This window comes from Taeniopygia guttata, chromosome 4A (assembly GCF_048771995.1).
Source record: "Taeniopygia guttata chromosome 4A, bTaeGut7.mat, whole genome shotgun sequence".
Taxonomy (NCBI): Eukaryota; Metazoa; Chordata; class Aves; order Passeriformes; family Estrildidae; genus Taeniopygia; species Taeniopygia guttata.
The window spans coordinates 3,556,468-3,575,981 of record NC_133029.1 but is presented as its reverse complement, the minus strand read 5'-3'; the positions used below and the strand labels follow the sequence as shown (position 1 = coordinate 3,575,981).

The 19,514-nt window shown below is 38.1% G+C and overlaps 1 protein-coding gene across 12 annotated transcripts in view; it reads right to left on the bottom strand.

Moving 5' to 3' along the window:
• The window catches only part of LOC115495208 (uncharacterized), a 128,368-nt gene that overhangs the window by 88,043 nt on the left and 20,811 nt on the right, over nt 1-19,514 (bottom strand). The window lies entirely within an intron of this gene.

Genomic DNA, 19,514 nt, shown 5'->3' with positions numbered 1-19,514 from the left:
GAGATGACTTATTCCAAACTTATGGGAAACCCAAAAAGGCTAAACAGTCACCATGTTTAAGATTGGATTTTTATGGCAATTTAAATCTTTAAGGAACAGATTAATATTTTCTTTTTCCCCACATTATGCAGCTGCACTCCCTGGGTAGGCAGCGAGTGGACCAGGTATGAAGGTTTTTATAGTGTTGGCATGTGGGATTTCTTGTGCTCCATCAAAAATTATTTAAACTGGACCATTTCAACAAAAATAGGGACTTATTGTTTACATTTGCTTTGTTTTTATTTTAAAACATTTTCTAATGCAGAGAAACAAGTTTTATATTACCTTTCCATTTCACTCTGGGATCCTTTTTGCAAAAGGATATATCAGAGTAATGATATTCGTGCTAATAAGCAATTGTAACTGATAATTTTAGACTAAGCTGTATTAAATATCAATTTTTTATAAGGGATGAAATTTAGCAAAGGTGGACAGCTCTAATAAGAAATGGTCTTAGCATGCAAATCCCCATAATTCCTGTAACAGCTTGGTGTATATTAGTTTTTCAATCCTTATCTAGACCATTAATGTTGAAACTGTAGAAACAGGGGAAATACAAAATTCAAATTATGCTTTGACCCCAGCCATGGAAAACATGTAATTTTAATCAACCACTGAGTTTTATGAAAACCCCTCACCCAATTAAAAGAACCCCACTTTGATGTCCAAAGATTTGCAGTCGTGGCCCCCGTGTTCAAAGCTGAGTATTCCTGCTTTGGTGTGGGACTCAGAAACCCCGAATCCATTCAAAATTCAGGATTTCAGTTGCAGTTGAACACTTGTCCTGAGCACAGGCAAAGCAGGGGACTCTGCTGACTTGCCCCTGTACCTTGGTGTTCCTGGAAAACATCTCCCTGGTTCCTCTGCATTCCCAGAACACACGTGAGTTACACCTGCATGTATGAGCAGCTTGTGAGAAGAAGCTTTGATTTGAAAATAATGCATTAATTTAATATTAATAATGATTTGGCATTCATTCTGAACTTATTCTGTAGTGTTTTACTTCAGAGTCACCCTGGTTTACTTTACAGACACAAAGGGTGTTAAAAAAAATTGGTGATTTACACATTTAGGCTGACATCACATATGAAGACCATTTAAACAATACTTGATGAAGAAATGATGTCTTAGGGGAGGTAATAATAGATGAATTGTAAAAAAAAAAAGAGAAAAATCTGAGTTTTTGCTGCATATCCAAGAGGAATTTAACACCATGACACCAGCAGCGCGTTCCAGACAGCAAAGGGAAACCGCAAGGAGAGATTTCCAACAAGGAAAGGGCAAGATCAGAATGCCCACACTCTGCTGCTTTGCATATGATTTACATAAGCACAGGCAGGCTAACCCTCCCAGCCAACCAGAAACTGAATGAGAGGAGGTGGCAAACAGCAATAGCAGACAGGTCATGATCATGTGTCAAAACACTGCAAGACCACAGGGGGAAAAAAGAGTGAAAAGCAACATAAATAAAAAAGGATCTGGAGTTAAGGATATTCAGAACCCCTCAACTAAATGGGCTTTTCTAAAGAGGGCAATTTATTCACAGAATTACAAAAGTTACTTAGAACTAAGAAACTCACTTATGATAAAACACTGATTTTTTATTTGCTTGTTTGTTTTCAAAAACAGATTCTAAATATTTTAAAGTAAACACGTGGGTATTTAGTTTTGGGCCATACTGACAAGTTCTCAATTTTTTTTCAACGAAGCAGTGGATCTCCAGGACACACAAGCTGCTGGAATTCTAGCCTTGCAGATGTGCCAAAATTAAAATCATAGAGGAGCACTTTTAGCACCTGCCTGTACTGCATCGATCTGTAAGAAAAGCATGGCACTATTTTTAAAGAGTTTTTCACTTGTCCAAGGCAAAGTTAGAAACTCCCAATTAATACACATACAGCTCTTTTTATGCTTAGAAAAAGTATTTTAAATGGTGTGGTTTCTGCTTGACTTGGTGCCAAATTAAGTGTAAAAAATGTGCAGTTTTTGGAGTAAGCAGATACTCCCCAAAATCTGCATCTCAGTACAAATGAAATTCTTGTCAGTTTTTGCAACTGTGAACAAATGCCCACGAAGTTCAGAACACTCTCAAGCACATAACACAATCTCAGTTTTATAACAGAAAAGTGTCATTTTTATGGACTGTAGCACAAAACTCACTGTATTTCAGATACTTTGAATTAGAAAGGAAAATAAAATGCACACGGAACACCTCTTATGAAGCCAGAAATATATCTACAGCATGTAAATAGGCTTCCAAGAAACTGCAAGGCATTAGAGAAGCATAAAAAAAAATAAAGCTAGGGTATAAATATGCTGGAAATTCAAGGAAGGAGTACATATACATTCCCATAATGTGTAACAAAATACTATCCTAACTTCTCTGGATATGTCATGAGACAGGAATTACAGTGATTCCATGAATTAGCAGGGAAATTATTTCCAATGGAAAATGATACACTGACTTTTGAACAGTGTGATATTGCAGTTTTGTTCATACTCTTTATTTATTTTTTGTTTATATTTCTCAGTTACGAGAATCAAGGTTCCCTCTGAACCTGCAGAATATTGGGAACAGACCTGGTTTGATGTGCTGACCAGGAGGAAAACTGCAAACCCACAGAGAAGCAGTTTCAGGGGGTTGTTCCAGACAATGCATTTTTCTGCAACATTGATGGAATTCCCTCTTCATTCCAGGAACTGGACAGAATTTTCTTCACAGAGTGGAAGTAGCAGACTGTGATGGCAGGGAAACAGAAAATGGCCAGGGAGAGGGTCTGTGTCCACCTATGGGTTCTCATAAGCAATAGTGGCATGTGGGTAAGGAAAACAGATCCCTGGAAATGAAATTAAATGAAATGCAGCAGAATTTGCAGGCTGAGTTTTGATCACGGTCATGCTAAGTCAAGAGGCAACAGAGAAATAAAACACTACCCGTTAGCAGTGCAAAATCTGAGTTTTATAGAAAGTGCCACCGGACAGGGCTGATGGTCCTTCAGGAAGAGGCAATTTTCCACTTAAATGCATGTGAATATTAACGTGTGTAGTGCTGTGCAAATGAAGAAGGCAATCTATAGGGGACTTGGAGCAGGCACACTGAATGAGATTCAAAAGAGCCAATTCAGCATATAGGGGATACATGGCTGATCATAGAGCCATAATGAATAACAATATCCCTTTGATGTTAATTAGTTGCACTTGATAAGGCAATGCTAGAGAGGCTTTACAGCAGTGGGGTAAAGAAAATCGGAATCTCAATAAGGCTTTCAGCATGCTGAAAACAATAAGGATTTTTTTTAAAGCAAACCAAAACAAGGACACTGCCAAGGAGCCCCTAATTCACTGGATCATCCAACCTCCAGAGAAAGAGGAAAGGCTTCATAAAAAGCAGAGACAGAAATATCAAAGGTACAGTTTTGTCAGAAACATCTATATTTCTTTTTCTTTTCCATACTACTGTGATTCTACTCTTTGCCTCTTTTATAATCAACATTTTACTTCCCCAAACCCACGTGGCACAAACAGGGTCACCCAGCCCAGCAAATTGCCACCATCCAAACACTGAACTTGCTCCCTACTCCTGGATCTTCTTCCTTTGCTGTTTGTGAGTCCAACCAGACACCAAAATGCTCAAAGCTGAGTATTCCTGCTTTGGTGTCAGGCTTAAAAACCCCAGCTCCATCTGAAATTCAGGGTTTCAATCACTGTTGAACACTTGTCCTGAGGACAGGAAAATGGGGCTCTGACCTGCCCCTACACCCTGGTGCTCTTGGAAAACAAGAACTGCTGCTGCTTCCCTGCCTTGGCAATCCTGTGGGAGAGCCCAGCTCAGGGTCACAAGGACACGAAAGGAGAAGTACACATGTGGAAAAGCAATGGAAGGACAAAGGAATTAACCATCCCATAAATAATCCAAAAATCAGAGCAGCAAAATATTTCACTGAATGAGCTCTATAAAACATCCAAAATTCTACTAAACTACACTTTCAACCTTTTTATTATATAAAAAGTCTTCAGTTTGGGTAATTTTGTGAGTAAATCAAGTTAGAAAACAAGCCAAAATGATCCTAAATATCAAGTACAAATTAAAATTATGGTAGAAAAAGCTCCTGTTCTTACTGTTAGATGATAAACTTCTGATATCTCAACACATCTGCAGTGATTGTGTTTGCAGCATTAGTTTGATCAAAAAAATACGAAAGCAACCTTATGCATTTCCTATTAAAAAAACCCAACCCCCTCCAAAAAACAGATCATACTTTGATTTAGGTTCTTATCAGCTGATAGCCTTAACTTCATGGCTATGTAAGAAGATGGAGGGAATGATTTATTGTTGACTGTCATTCTTTCTGGAGATGAATAATCTTCTTCCTCAGTATTAAAGTGGCTTTCAGGCAAATCAATCAACCATAGATCATGTCATAAGACTGTCTGCTGATGTTAATAAAGCATTTGGTAATAAGGAGCTGTATGTGTTGTATTTATAGACACAGAAATGCTATAATGCCCTCTTTAAAAAGGGGACAATTGGCCTGTGGCATTGTTTAAAAACGAAGTTCAACACACAAGTTTCTTAATTCTCCAGGATATTTCACATGCAAGAGTGCAACAGTTTGCCAGGAATGCTGTCTCAAATAAAGGGATCGAGTGAGGGAGAAAAAAGTCAATTGCAGGTGCAGCCTGAGTAATGAACATTATTAAATTTTATTAATAATATAAATTATTACATAAATTGTGATGGTGTTAAGGATTTTTTATTGTAAATAAAAATAATTTTATTGTAAATAAAATATCCTTTTATTTACAATTAGCATTCCCTATTTCCTAGGCTTCCTACATAACCCAAAGATTACCTTTTAGGTTATAAGGAAAAGAGGGATTAATGTGGAACAGCATATCTGTGAAGGCTTACTTTAAACCTGCCTCTTCTCCACTGTATATATCATAAAATGACAAGATAATGGATTGTCAGGGCTGCAGAACACACAACATTGCCCCGTGGAACTCCAGCACAAGCACACAGTAATTTCCAGGTCAGGTATGCTCAGGAGTGGGTAATTTAAATTATCTATGAATTCTTTCCAGCTACTGAAAATTCATCACCTCCATATCTCCAATAATAAGGGAAAATGACATTTACTGCAGAATTTAAATATTTAGAGGAATGACTGAATAATGACTCATGGTCATCAAATACAGTTTTGTAATTGAACAATGAAAGAACAAAGAATTAGAAGTACATCAAGAGGCTTCTGGGAAATTGGGAAAGTGAATTCTTTCTAAATCTTAAAATTTTTACTTAAATTGTTTGCATGTGTCAATTGTTGAGCTCTGCAAGCTGATCTTCATGATTTGGACATGCCTTTGCATTATCACTTTTTAAGTAGAGGTTGGCTACTAAGAACAGCTTGAATAAATAGCATTAAATAAATGGTCAGGAAGTAGGATTCCTCAGATTTAAAGGATTCCTCAGAATTTCTGAGTGTCACCTTCATATCTGTATAATATTGCAGACATTTTCCTTATTGAGCAGAGACTTGCCCTGTGGGAGTGAAAAAGCCAAAGCCAGGAACACTGACACCACAAGGAGAAATAAGATAAGGTACAGCTAAAGCAGCAACCATGCTGGGAAGATCCTTGCAGTGCAAAACATTCAGTTTTTAACCACAGATGGTGGAAAATGAGATACTTGGAGGATTCAGAAGCTTTTTGCAGGGATATTGAAATGGGCAAATGAAGTGATCTGGGCAACTCTGAGTTTGGCGTTCACAAGGAAACAACTTAAAAATGGGTAATTCAAAGATTAAGAGAACACATTGAAAAAAAAAAAAACAGGAAGGGGTGATGGATCATGGATCAGTTTGGTTGGATTTGGAACAATTATGGAGAGAGCAGTTGTAGAACCATGGTATTGCTAAGGTTGGAAAAGACTTTTCAGATCAGCAAGTGCAGCCATCAACCCATCCCCACCCTGAGCTCGCCACATCACATTAACCCTGCAAGCAGCGTGGGGGAAGAGTCAGACCCTTGACATCTCCTTGTCTAAGACTAAGCATTTCACTGCAATAATTTCATTCTAATTCATGTGGATTTTTGCCTCCCCCACACCCTTTTATGTATTTTTTTTCCCATTTTCCTTCAAGATGTTGCAGTGGGTCAGGGTTTAGCAGCCTCCTGTGAGGACTTAGTTGAAGAAGCCAGTTAGATTGGTTACCTGGTTATACTGTGGAGTTATTTCCTTCCCTGATGGCACTGAATTAGATTGCTGGAGTGCAACCTTTACAATCTGTCACTTCTCCAGATCTTTTAAGTGCCGTTGATATCATCCTAGAAATTTCAATCACTAGAGTAGGAATAGCTCTGGAAATTATTGATGTCTATAATAAGGTAATATGTCACGGCAACAATGTCATTTTTGTATGGATTCCAGCTGGTGCAGATATTAAAGGAAATGAAATGGGAGATAAAGCAGTCAAAAAAGCTTTGCAAAATAATTCAGAAGTCATTGAGAAAGAGAATTCGGTCAGTCAACAAACAAAAAATAGCAAAGCCAAACAACTAATTCTGGCAGCTGAAGGTTAAAAAAGGATAAGGCAATTTACAACAGTAGAATATTCTACTTCTGTGCCCAGCTACCAAACCCCACAGAAATGGCAATAAAACAGTGCCCAAGAACCAAATCTGAGAGAGATGAATTGCATCCAGGTGCTGCAGTGCCTTTTCTCAGATGTCCCTTCCAGAACATCCTCACCCAAAACTGCTCCAATGTAAACTCATCCTAACAGACAGAACATTGTTCAGCAGAGGGCAGGATTTCACACACCATTTAAGAAACCTCACATTTGTCCAAGTGGACATGTTCTCTTGTTGGAAAAATGTGTATTAAATCCAAATAAAAAAGATCCAAGAGGAATGAAAAATCAAGTTTTACCTTACAGTTTGCAATTACTGGAGCTAAAACTATCTGTTAAATCATCCTTCCATATTTTTTTTCAGCTGAAGTATAAGTAAAATATTAATACCATGAAGTTTACAGTGTGTGCTTCCTTCAATGATAATATTTACCTGTCTAAAATAGGTAAAAGTGGGATATTAAGCTCATCTAAAGGCATATTGGATGCCTTTGCAGTAATAGCCAGAAAAATGGAACACCCCTATCTAAAGACACAATCCCAAATCTGTCCTCTGGCAGTGAAAATCAGGGTGCACAGACATATACAGCAACCTAAATATGGGTAAAAAGCAGATTTTTGGAAAAGAAAGCTTGGAAGGGTCATGGTCAGAGCACATTCCTCTTTCCTGTTGAAGAAACAGGATATTTAACACAGAGAGACATTATTTGGGGATAATATCAGCATTGGAAACATGGTGTGGAGAAAGTTTGCTTTTATTTTTGCAGTCAGGTCGTGGGAGCTGACACCTGCCCATGCCACTGCATCACTTTCAATGCCCTCATGCCAGCACCGAAGATTTCCCATCATGGAAATCTTATTAAACTTCTGATCATCAGCTCTGGCCTCTTTTCCTGCCTCTACCACGACAACAATTCCCTATACACAAGGGCAAGAGAGAGAGCTAAGAACAAAAGTGGAAAAATCATTACAACTTATAAAACATGGAGATGGCAAGCTGGGTACTGTGTAAATCACCTTTTTAAAAATAGATACATGTTTTAACAGCAGTTCAAACATTAAAAGGAAAATTTAAAAAGTAAAAGGAAGGGAAAAAGTTGAAAATATTTTACCGCCCTCCAGTGGTAAAATGTGAGATGGACAAGAACTGGCGGAGTTTTCAGGGAGTGTTTTATTTCTTCATCTCTCCTCAATCTCCCCAAAATATTGCAGATATTAGTAATTTAAATGCTCAAGAGAAGATAATACATGTATATGTCAAAATCAGAACAAGTATATGAACATATGAACATATAAACCTCACTGAACTTCTGCAAATCTTTCTGTCCCTCCTCCAATCCAGGCAACGAATTCCCAGAATGGAGATTTTTATATTCTTAGAATTCTGTTCATAGGATGTGAAATTTTAGCATGATCTTGAGAAATCTGAGATTTAACCATTCAGAGTGGGGTTTTACATTTTTTTTAAGAGGGGAATAGAAGGGAGCCTCAAAAACATATTTTAATTTAACATGGAAGGCTGAAAACAATGAACTGTGCTGATGTCAATTAACTGAATCAGTACACCCAACATCAAAGCATCTCCATCACCATGTCCAAGCACACCAACATTGTATTCTCATGGCAATGCTCAGCCAGAAGGGTCCAGGGAATAGTTTTCTGAATGGTTGGTAATCAAAATATAGCCTGATCTTAGGAAATACTTTCCTTGAATCACTTTTGACACAATATCTTTTTGACAACTTTAACATTTTTTTTTAAATTTCCCCTCTAACAATTAAAATTCATCCATAATAATTTTTCATTAGGTCTAGGTCACTGCAAGGTAGCCATCCTCTTAATGATTTCACATCAAATTTTTTTGGGTCTTGTTTAGAGATACCTTTCAATACCTTCTCAAGGAGGAGCAAAATCAAACAATACCTATTGTGCCTTCCCCAGAATCCCTAAATCCAGCAATTTTTCACTGCAGTGGTGGGTGCTGGGATGCTGTGGGTCATGCGGGTCACACCCAGAAGTGCAGACCTCAAAGATCCCAGTGTGGTGTCCTGCAGAAACAGCAGCTCTGCTGGAGATCACCCGGATCCCAAAATGTTAATTCCTGCAGAATTAATTCCTGTCCTGTTCCAGACATCTGAAGCACCATCAGATGAACCCAGTGAGGGTTTCAGAGTGCTCAATAAACCAGCACAGCCTGACTGGTTAGCCCAGGGCCCCACTCACAAGCTCTGCCTGGAGCTGCCCTCCCTGGGCTGCTCGTGCCCAAAAACAGAGAAAACACAAATATTTGAGACTGTCTTGCATACAACCTGTTTGTTCTGCTGTTTATTAATTCCTCATTCAGCTGTGCAAAAAAACATCTATAATATCACTTTCAACCCTGGCTGTGAAGTGGCCAAGCAAACAAGTGTTCACTTCCCTGGGGATGAGCACACTTCCTTCCCTTGGAGTGCTCCGGTGCCCCTGCTCCGGGGGAAATTCCACTACTGCTCTCCTTCTGTTGAGACATATGACTGCAAACATGCTCTTCTCACAAGCACATAAATGTTTCCTCTCAATCACAGCAAACTATGTCTGTCAGCTGCTCATTTCCTCACAGTACATGGTTGTATGTTTTGTATTGAATTGTATTTTCTGTGATGAAATTGTCTTGCCTAATTTGAAATGGAAAGAAAACAAAAACAAAAACAAACAAACAAACAAAAAAAACCTACCAACAAACCACAAAACCCAAACAAAACCAAATCACAGAAAAACCCAAGGAAAAGCACTGAGCTGTTTGATTACGATGGTTTATGATTTCTCTGAGGAGCTGTGTTTTATAAATTGCTGAATATCTGTGCTGAGGAGCTCAGCAGCTCTCAAGACATACCTGTGAATAATTGACAAAATCAATTCTGAGCTTAAACTCTTCTGAAGCTCTCTGAACTTGGGCAGTCTGGGAAAAAAAAAAAAGAAAAAAAATTCTAATTTTTCTTCTTTGTTATGCTCTGCTGTTCCTCCAATAGCTCCTGCACTTCTGTGACAATAAAACATTAACTGTGGAGCAGAATTTGCAAAAGTTCCTTTCTCAAGTCCCTCCCACAACTGCAATCCAGTAACATCACACACAACATCCTTGTGCCAGCAAAGCACTCTGTGATTTCAGATACTTCTTTCACAACTCCAGCTCCCATTACAAAGCAGCTACCAAATGTGAGACCACATTCGACTTTGGACCTCAGAAGCAGTTGATCCTTAGCAATTTTATTCCTGTTATTACTTACAGAAAAATACAGCTTTGAAGCTGCTCAAACAACTTTTCTGCCATATTTTTTTGTCTGCTCAATCATTTTGTCCTTGTGGAAATGACAGCTATCAATTCCACCTGGGTGGTATAAATGTGCTTGAAGAAAACAAAATGTCACCACTTTCAATTACAAGGGCAGCATACAAATGCCAACTCATTACAGAGTACTTAAAGCTCAAGTCTAAACTTACTATGAATTACTTTCTAAATCTAAATGCCAATATTATACTTAGGAGTATTGATTCAGACATATAAACCTATTTAACTCTCTGGGTCAGAGTTTGTTTATCTTTTGTCAGGAACAGATTACCAAGGCAAGGAGAGCAGTAGTGGGTTTGGAATAATGGAAGGAGTTTGCCTTGAGTGCCCAGCTTCATTAAGAGGTGATAAAAGCCTGGGATTGTAATGCATGTGGCATTTCAATGCATGTACCAGGCTGTTTTTATATTTTACATAATACTCAAGTCTGAAATTGGATGCTGAAACTCTGATTGAAAGCAGCACTGTGACCTACACAAACACCGGAGGGACTTAAGAACATGCTTGAAGCTAAACAAGTTCTTCATTGTATTGAGGCTTCAGAGAGGCCCCTCGAAATTCAGTTAATTGGGCAAGAATCATTGCATCAAAGGCCAACCCACACAAAGGAGTTTGTTAGTCACTCTTTGCCAATCCTTATGGAATTACCTGCCTTGAATATTATAATGAGAATCACGAGTCTCTAAAAACACAATTTTTGTATCCCCAACCCCTTAGATGTCTCTGCTACCTGACCTTGGCTCCAGAAGTGACAAAATTAAAGGGTCTGACCTTTCCCTGGAAGATTTCAGAGCTTTTTTCAGGACTCTGGGAAAACCAAATTACCCTCCTGAAGGCCCACAGACAAATCTCACTACTAACCCCCAAATTTTAACTCAAAACAACGCCTTAGCAGCAGGCAGAAGGATGAGAGAATAAACTTGAGGAGAGAATAAACTTGAGGGATTTTCTTTCCCTTATTAATTCAGTGGTACAGGATGGTGGAAATGTCTGTGGGCTGGTTCAGGAGAACCTCGCAGGCAGTGTGGCCACACCAGAGCCTGAACCCCCTGAGGTGCAGGAGGCACAACCCAAAATGCTCTGAGCTGATCCCATTTCTGCTCTGAGTCTCAAGGAAAATATAGGTTGGATATTAGGAAAAGGTTTTTCACAGAGAAAGTAATAAAATTCTGGAATGGCCTGCCCAGTGATATGTTATTCAAATATAGTTATGGTGTATTTTATGTATCATTAAAATATCTTTAGGAAAAAATAATTTTTTTTCTTTGCCTTTGTACAACTAATTTCTAAAATCATATGAAGACAGCTGTATCCACCATGTTATTTTTTCTTATTTTCATTATAAAAATGTTTTATGTTACTTTAATGGTGCATTTGTATTTCAAGAGTAACAGCAGGAGTAACCCTTCAAACCTGTGGAATGGAATTTTGGAAGAAACCAGCAGAGGGACCCCTTCAGTTAAAAATTAAAAATAATCCAAAACCCAGCCCTTGAATCCAAACCCACCAGAGTTTTATTTAGGCACAGGCCCAGATAGTGTCTAAAGTACCAAGAGCACAAAAAGTAGCAAATTTCTGATACAAGGCAGTGAGGTTTCACACAAAATATCAAATTCTCTTTTTGTGTTTGTACATTTCCAGTAAAAAGTGTGATATTTTAAGATTACCATTCAATTACATAATAGTGAGGATGACTGGAACCCATTTGCTAAATACCACAGTGTCAGGATTAGAGCTGAGAAAATGATCTGGCTGTATTTTATATTGTTCCCTGAGAGTAAACAGAAAACAGGGCTGTGGCAGGAGCAGAAATTATCTCCCAAACTGCCCCTTCCTTCTTTCAACCACCACTTCCTCAGGATGAAACAGGATGTCCATGGGAATGTGAGCACTCAATAACAATCCCAAGCTGCAGAGAATGTCTCATTGCAGAAAGGATCCACACTGCTGCAGCTGGAGCTGCAATACATATTTTCAGAAAGTGTGGTTCTGCAGCAAAACCTCCCAACTGCAGTTGAATTTGGGGGAAAATTTGTTCAGGGAGTGTGTCTTGTGCAATTGTTGCCATGGCAGCTTAGCCAGACGTGCTGTTGTAGAAATAATTAATTTTTCACATTGCAGAAACTTGGTATTGTAGAACTTTCTGCTTTTTGTTCTTCGATTCTGGGAACTCCCAAAATAGTGTTTCTAGTAAAAAGTGGTAGCACCTTTATAACCAATGTTTGCTCACACTGCAATGTGACAGCCCCCATGCTTCTAGAACATGTATTCTAAAAAAAAAGTTGGAAGCGATGAAATTCTGGAAATGCAAATTCAGAAAATATTGTGCTGCCTGCTTCCCAATGGTTTACAATGTTCTAAAACACCAATTCCATGTAAAAGGCAACATGGGCCATCACACAGCTCTGCCTCACACTGAGAATGAAAAGCAAATCAGGTTCCAACCACTACAGATTGCACCTGGTTTTGTCTCTTAAATACATAATCCAGTCAGAGACCCAAAAGGGCTTTGAGGAAAAGTATCTTGTTTTTTAATTTCTATTAATGTTTCATAAATGATCTTATTTACAGAGAAAAAGGTAACCTGGAATCTGTAAACCCCTCACCTCTTTCACAGATAGACAAAATTTACAATCCAGTAAGTGACTCTGATTGCACAGAAAACTGATGGCAGGTATACCTTTGAACCTATTTATTAATTATGATACTAAAAGATTCATTTTTCTCACTATAAGAGTGAAATAATAACAATAGCAAGACACAAAGAAGCCATTTCCTGCATGCTACACAATACTTTCACAGTGCCCTCTGTCTAAAAATTCATCTCCTTCCTCTTCAGGCTGTTTTGAAACTTCAGTTCTTCCCTCCCTGCAATTCTCTCCCATTCCCTTATGTCACTTAATAACTCAAGTCCTCCTTCAAACATTCTTACACTTGCATGGCCTTGCAGAATAAAGAGTTTGTCAGCAGAAAGGGATTCTATTTTTTTCAAATATCCATCATTTTTGATGGACATGTAAAAAATTACCTAGGGTTAAAAAACCCACTTGAGGAAATAAGTTTTTGATTATCTATGCCAAGGTGATGGAGAAATTTATAATTGTATCAGAATAGCAACATGGGAAATAACAGGAAACAATTTGCAGGGAATTATTTTATGGCAGGACCGTTCTGATAATTTGCCAAGATAAAATTTTCATTTAGTGTTTTAACAAAAGAGACAACCTAAACATTAAAAACATATCCTCCTCTCTATTGACTGATTATCTTGAGCTCTCTTTTCCACACTCCTGATACCTTTTGGGTTCTCCTGCTCCCAAGAACTGCTAAAAAGGAATGAAATCCTATTGTATTTGCCAAAGCATACACAGGAATTCTTTCCCCCATGTGCTGATAAGGATCCCACTGAGGACAGATGGCAGATGCTAATTCCTACCCAGCTGACACACAGAGGGTTTTTCATCACCATGTAGGCAAGGAATAGAATAACTTGTGAGTTAGTTTGGAAAACTCAGGAGATGACCAGAATTTGCTGGGCAGAAAGCATATGGTCAGCAGAGCTTGAAAGAAATGAGCAGGTTTGGGATTATTGTATCTGACTTCTCTAATCTGCCTATTTGAGCATTTGGGGCATTTCTACAAAGGTTTCTTACTTCATACATTTATAAAAATATGCAAGGAATTGAGAATTTGAGGATCTCTAAGCAGTATCTATATATATCACTCTCTGTGAAAACTATATATATACTGATATTTTTTATAATCTTCACTCGCATTTCCAATTCTTGAAGTTTTACAGCACTTTCATAGTAAAGACAGATAAATTCTTGGCATTTTAGGATTACAGAAACTCCTCACCAGTAATTTCAATATGTGTGACATTTCTGGAGTGCACAGTTAAAGCAAAAGGGAGGAAAATATAAATTTAGAACTAAAGGTCCTTAAAAATCCTTCCTGTTTTTTAAAGGTTAAGGTCTGAGTGCAGTTCAGTGCTTGAAGAGCACATCAAACCCCAGTGTTCCTATAGCACAGGGGTAACAAATTCAATTCCAAATGCAATTAAATATGGATTTTCTCCCTGTACATTTATCTCTAACTAAAGGCTGCCCCTGCCACACAGCCTTTGCAGCAGAACTCTATTTTCTATTTCTCAGCAGCAGGTGGCTTCCTTCCTCCTGTGTTAAAATTCAACAGCTTAGTCCTAAAAGACACCACAGATTTAAACAAGTGGAATTTCTAAATGAATAAAATTTATTTTAACGAGCAAATAACAAAATTGAGTAAATTATTAATAATAGGTAAAAATAGAGTAGAGAAAATATTAAATATCTCAGTTTTTTTTTTCTTGGAGAAGTCAGTGTAATGGGTCATCACAATAAAAACCCCAAATTAAGAAATCTCTAAAATAAAGAACTGTACTATTCTATTTTCATATTGTCAATCCTTACTTAATTCAAGTTTGTGCAGTGTTATCTACACTACTCTAAATCCAATGGCAAAACAATTTTTGAAAGCTCAGCTGGGGAGATGAACTTGCCATAAATTATTTTCAAAGGTATTGCTTGGCTTTTTAAAAATTTATTTCAATGGCATTTATTTTTTTCCCCAAAGCAATGCCAACTATTGCCTTACATAACTTTTATTTAATTGAAAATCAATAAAACGATACTCATATAACTTTGGCATTCAAAAATGACATTTCTCCTTTGTTTTTACAGCACACACAACAAACAAACAAAAAAAAATCAATGCTTTCTCTCTCCACACTTGGATAAAAAGGATAATAAAGCAGCAGGCTCACAGTGCTGTATGATATTGATCGTGGAGTCTCTCAAGATAAATTACTAAGATTTAAAATTATTCTTGGTAAGCCAGCACTACATATTTTTTTTATCAGTTTTCACAAGACTTTGAGGGAATGTGAGTATCAGTACATGAGCTAAAATACATTACACTGGGGGTAATTCTTTGTAAAACTCTTCAATGAAAAATGCACTCAAGGAACACCTTTAAAAGTGAATATATTTCATAATTTTTTTCTGTAGAGAAAAACGGTGCAAGTTTTCTAATCAAATTCATTGAGACACTCCAATACTTGTGCAATACATGGACAAATATATTGAATAGATCTACATTTGCTTGCAGTTTTTAGCAAAAGAAAAATGTATGACAAGATAAAAGAAAGAAAAATTACTTTATTTTTATAAAAAAATAGCTTTTCAAGATAGGCCTTTTGGGTGACTATTATAGTACAGGCTGGATCTAACAGGGATTATTTATGAAGTATATTTATATTGTGTTATATTATTTATATTGCTAATATTATTGCTTAGATATTGTTTATATTGTTGTTTATAGTATGTTATATTATTTATAAAGTATGTTTTGAAAAGAAATTAAAGATAAGAAATTTTTCTGTGCCATCTTAAAGGGCAACCTTTTATATGCCACCTTGAAAGGATTGCTTTAAGAGATATTTAAATTTGAAGTTAATTGCAACATGAATGTATCTTAGCAACTTTATTTTCACAGTAAAACTCTAATGAATCATTAGCTGCCACTTCAACATGTACAAAAATACCTGAATCGTAACTGTTATTACTGAAAATTTATTAAAGCCTTTAACTCAGAGGAAAATGGAAGACACAAAAAGGTTTTAGCAGGCTGGATTGGGTATATTGCTGAATATTATTCTATAAAATAAATGAAAACTGCTATCAAAGTCTAACTATAATTCATCTTGGGGTATTCTCTGGTCTGCTAAGATTCTTAACACTACCAACAGCAGGCCATAAAATATTTAATATTGTACCTGTATCTTGCTCCTCAAAGGACATCCTCAGCTCACAAAACCATGCAAATTCTAGCTCCAACTCTCCAGAATTTTTTTATTCCTAGCTCCAACCTTCCAGACATGTTACTTCTTCACTTTGCAATTATCCTGCAGGAAATATTTCTATAATTCCAAGGAGAGTCTGGATTTCTAGAGAGGTGTTGGAGACAATGATATTTAGAGACCGGGGAATGTCCTGCGATCCTCAGTTCCTCGCGTGGTGCTGGGCAGGCACCACGGGGACCAAAAGTGACAAAAGGCCTCAGGAAACGGCCCCTGGCAAAGGCCTTGTTTAATGTGGATGCTGAGGGAAGTTCCACGGAAAACGTTTATCAGGAGCTTCCGTCCTTAGAGGAGACATGTCGTAGGGAAAAATGCAAATATTACTCAGCAGGCCAAGGGCAAAGGAAATAGGAAATGGGTTAGAGAGTTCTCTGAAATAATCTGTCACTGAAATGTGAGAAAACAGCCCCGTGTGCTGCCGGTTCTGTTGTTTTAAAGCCTTCCACGAGTCAGGATCCGTTTGCAGCGTTGTGCCATTATCTGAAAGTTGGATCCTTTCAATTCGAGCTTCTTCAAGGTAGGATAAAAAGCTTAATTTGGGTCTTATCTTGACATATCGTTTGCATGTTTATTATTTGAGCCTTTGGAGTAACTCATAGGAAAGTCGTGAGCTTATCACGGAAGCAATACGTCTCAGAAATGCTGTAAGGGTTGGCTTTGGGGCTTTGTGCAGCCTGCACAGAAATGCCAACGAGTCAGCCAAAATCTTTTAGGGATGTTAGAGGGACAGAGCACAGCTCTGGAGGATGCTACCAGGGCTGGAGCAGTGCTTTTGGGAGCAGCGAGGAAACCAAACCTCCTCAAATGCTGCCATGAGGGGATAGAAAAAGAGATGGTGTTCTGAGCTCTGCATTTTTAACCTTGAAATACTCAACTCTGCAGGCACTAAGTCTCAAGTATGCCTTCATTACTGGTAATAAAGGTGCTTGTATCAGTGAAGACAAAATAAATGCTTATTAAAATTTGATTTTTGATGTTTTTATGATAATAATGTTGCTCAAATGAACAGAACAGTCAGTCCTTACACAAAGGGATATACTAACACTCCTTCCTTCAGACAGATCTTGTGTTCTCCCCATTGATTAAAAAACCCCAAACAATTTTCTCAAAGGTAAAGAAAATAATATAAGAAATCATAATGGCTGCAATTAGTGTTGCATTATCTTTTGAATTCCAGTATCCTTGAGTTCCTATTCAAGAAAATATTACTGAAATTGTAGCAATTCCCTAGGTTTGACAGATGATTTCCATGCTTATCTGAAAACACAGCAGGAAACAGAGAGAAGCGCATTATATGGAATATTCACACTAATTCCAGATACCAATAATATGAAACAATGCTCTCTAGGTGCTTCAGCAGAGAAGAGAGGCCCCTCCAGAGGGTGATTTAGAACAAGCAAATTAGACTCTCTGATGTGAATGGCACTCAGAAGGCTCGTGAAGCCAGGCAAAGTGAATATGTCCTACAATGGATAGGACATATGCTCCTCTCAAGAGCATAGGAAAAAAAAACAAGCCAGGAAGAAGAAGTACAGGAGGAAGATAATCAGCATGATTGCAATCTTGCACTCAACTGGGTGCTTGCCTTTGTCTGTCTGCTCTCCTCTCTCCATTGTTCACTCTCCATATCTTTACCCTCACACTGCTTTCTGTTTTAAACTACAATACCATGTGTTCCTCACCACTTCCTTAATTTATAATGTAGATAAACAAATGACTTCATCCAAAAGGATTCCACTAGACAGTGTGCTCACACTCCTCAGTGCTTACCACATCTTCTCTGAAGGAGGCTTTCATTTTTTCTCAATGAGCAGAGGAAGTGGATCTTACAAAGCATCTCCTCAGCGAGGAAAAAAAAGGTTAAAGGTATCTCATTCATAAAGGCTGATAACTACAAGAATGATAAAATGACCGTGGCTGATGCAGAGAAATTTGACAGTAAAATAGTGAGAAGCAACAGAATTGAAAAGCAGGGCACAAGTGCAGAAGAAATGTCAACTTAGGTTGGCTGACAAAGGGCGAAGGAATGACACAGATTAGTCAGGAGATGAGATCAGAAAGCATTAAAAATATTCTCAGGTATTCTTAGTGATAAAGACATTCTTGGCTTTGTTCTTATTTCTCGAATCGATTGTGCTTTGCTCTGCAACACTGTGGGGACTGGGAAGAGTTCCAGTTGTGTGTGGCTGGAGCTCTGGGCACATGGAGATCCTGCCAGGAGCAGATGCTCCATGCTGGGCTGGGCATCCTGGCTCTGGGAACACCTCCTGAGGCAGCTCAGGAGCAGAGCTGAGCCCCAGTGCCCACCCTGGGGCTGCCCAGAGCTCTGCCCTGGCTGCTTTTCCAGCTCCTTTTCCTTTGGAAGGAAGGCTGAGAGCACAGGGCACGCCACAGGCTCCTCTGGGGTGGAAGCAGGATGCAGACACAGGACTGGAGAGCAGACACTGCCTCCAGGGCTGCTCTGAAGCTCAGGTTCAGCAGGTGATGCCAACACATCATTTCCAACAACGCTCTGTTGTCAATGGAAAGGATGAATGGAAAGGATGCTGAAGCAATTTTCATACTGCACTTCTTATTTTTATTGTATAAGTCAAGTGGCTTGGCAGCAGAAAAAGAGTTAAGCTGAATACATGAAGAAAATAATCCAATTGCTTCCGAGATTCATGACTTTTCTATATAATTAGATAGTTCTAGCCTTTTTTTAAGCACTGGGTACACTAAAGCTCTGTAGGTAGTGATGACAGCTGACTGTACAAACGCCTGCATTAAGTGAGAGATCAGATACAGAGAGATTTCTTTAGGAGAGCTCATTCCAAAAACCTCCACCACCTTGCTGGCAGCATCAATAAAAAGCACTGCTCTTGCCTAATTTGCTTGTGCAGTAGAGCTGATCCCCATTGGAGCGCATTTGGAGAATAAGTGTGGGAATATCACAGGGAGGAGGAAGTTTGCAATCCTCTTGCTCTTCCTGTAAATATTGCATGGATATCTAGAAGATTTAGATCCAATTGTAGAACAACCTGTCTGGTTATTTTAATTTTTTTAAGCAGTTAATGAATTCTGTTATTAAGTGTTGGTAGACATATTGTGCCATTTACTGGAAAACAGCCAATATCTGTATTACTTTGTAATCCTAGAATCGAGAAATTTAACTATTTTTGTTAAAATCTGAACAGTTTTGGACTGCAACAAGAACATATTGCCCTCACTCACACTGTCAAAAACTTACCAATCAAAAAATACCCCTGAGAAAACTCTGCAAAGAGCAAGATAATGCATCATTTTAAGTAGGATTTTTACAAACCATGTCTAATAAGTATTTTGTACTCACAGGAGCATACTCTGGGCAGGAAAACAAGAACTAATAACTTTTGAGGAGTTGACCATTTTCCATTTGGAACCTGCTTTTTAACACAGCTACAGCCTTACAAAGCAAGGGTCCTTAACTCTCTGTCTCTTCTGATGAGACATAATTGATTTCAGGCTATATGGGGTCAAATATAATCTGTGTAAATACAGAAGATAAAAATAATGATGCCAGGATATGTGAAACAGCTGAATCCACAGATGCCCATTTTAGAGAACAAATACCAACTTACTGTGGGCTACAGAAAAGGTG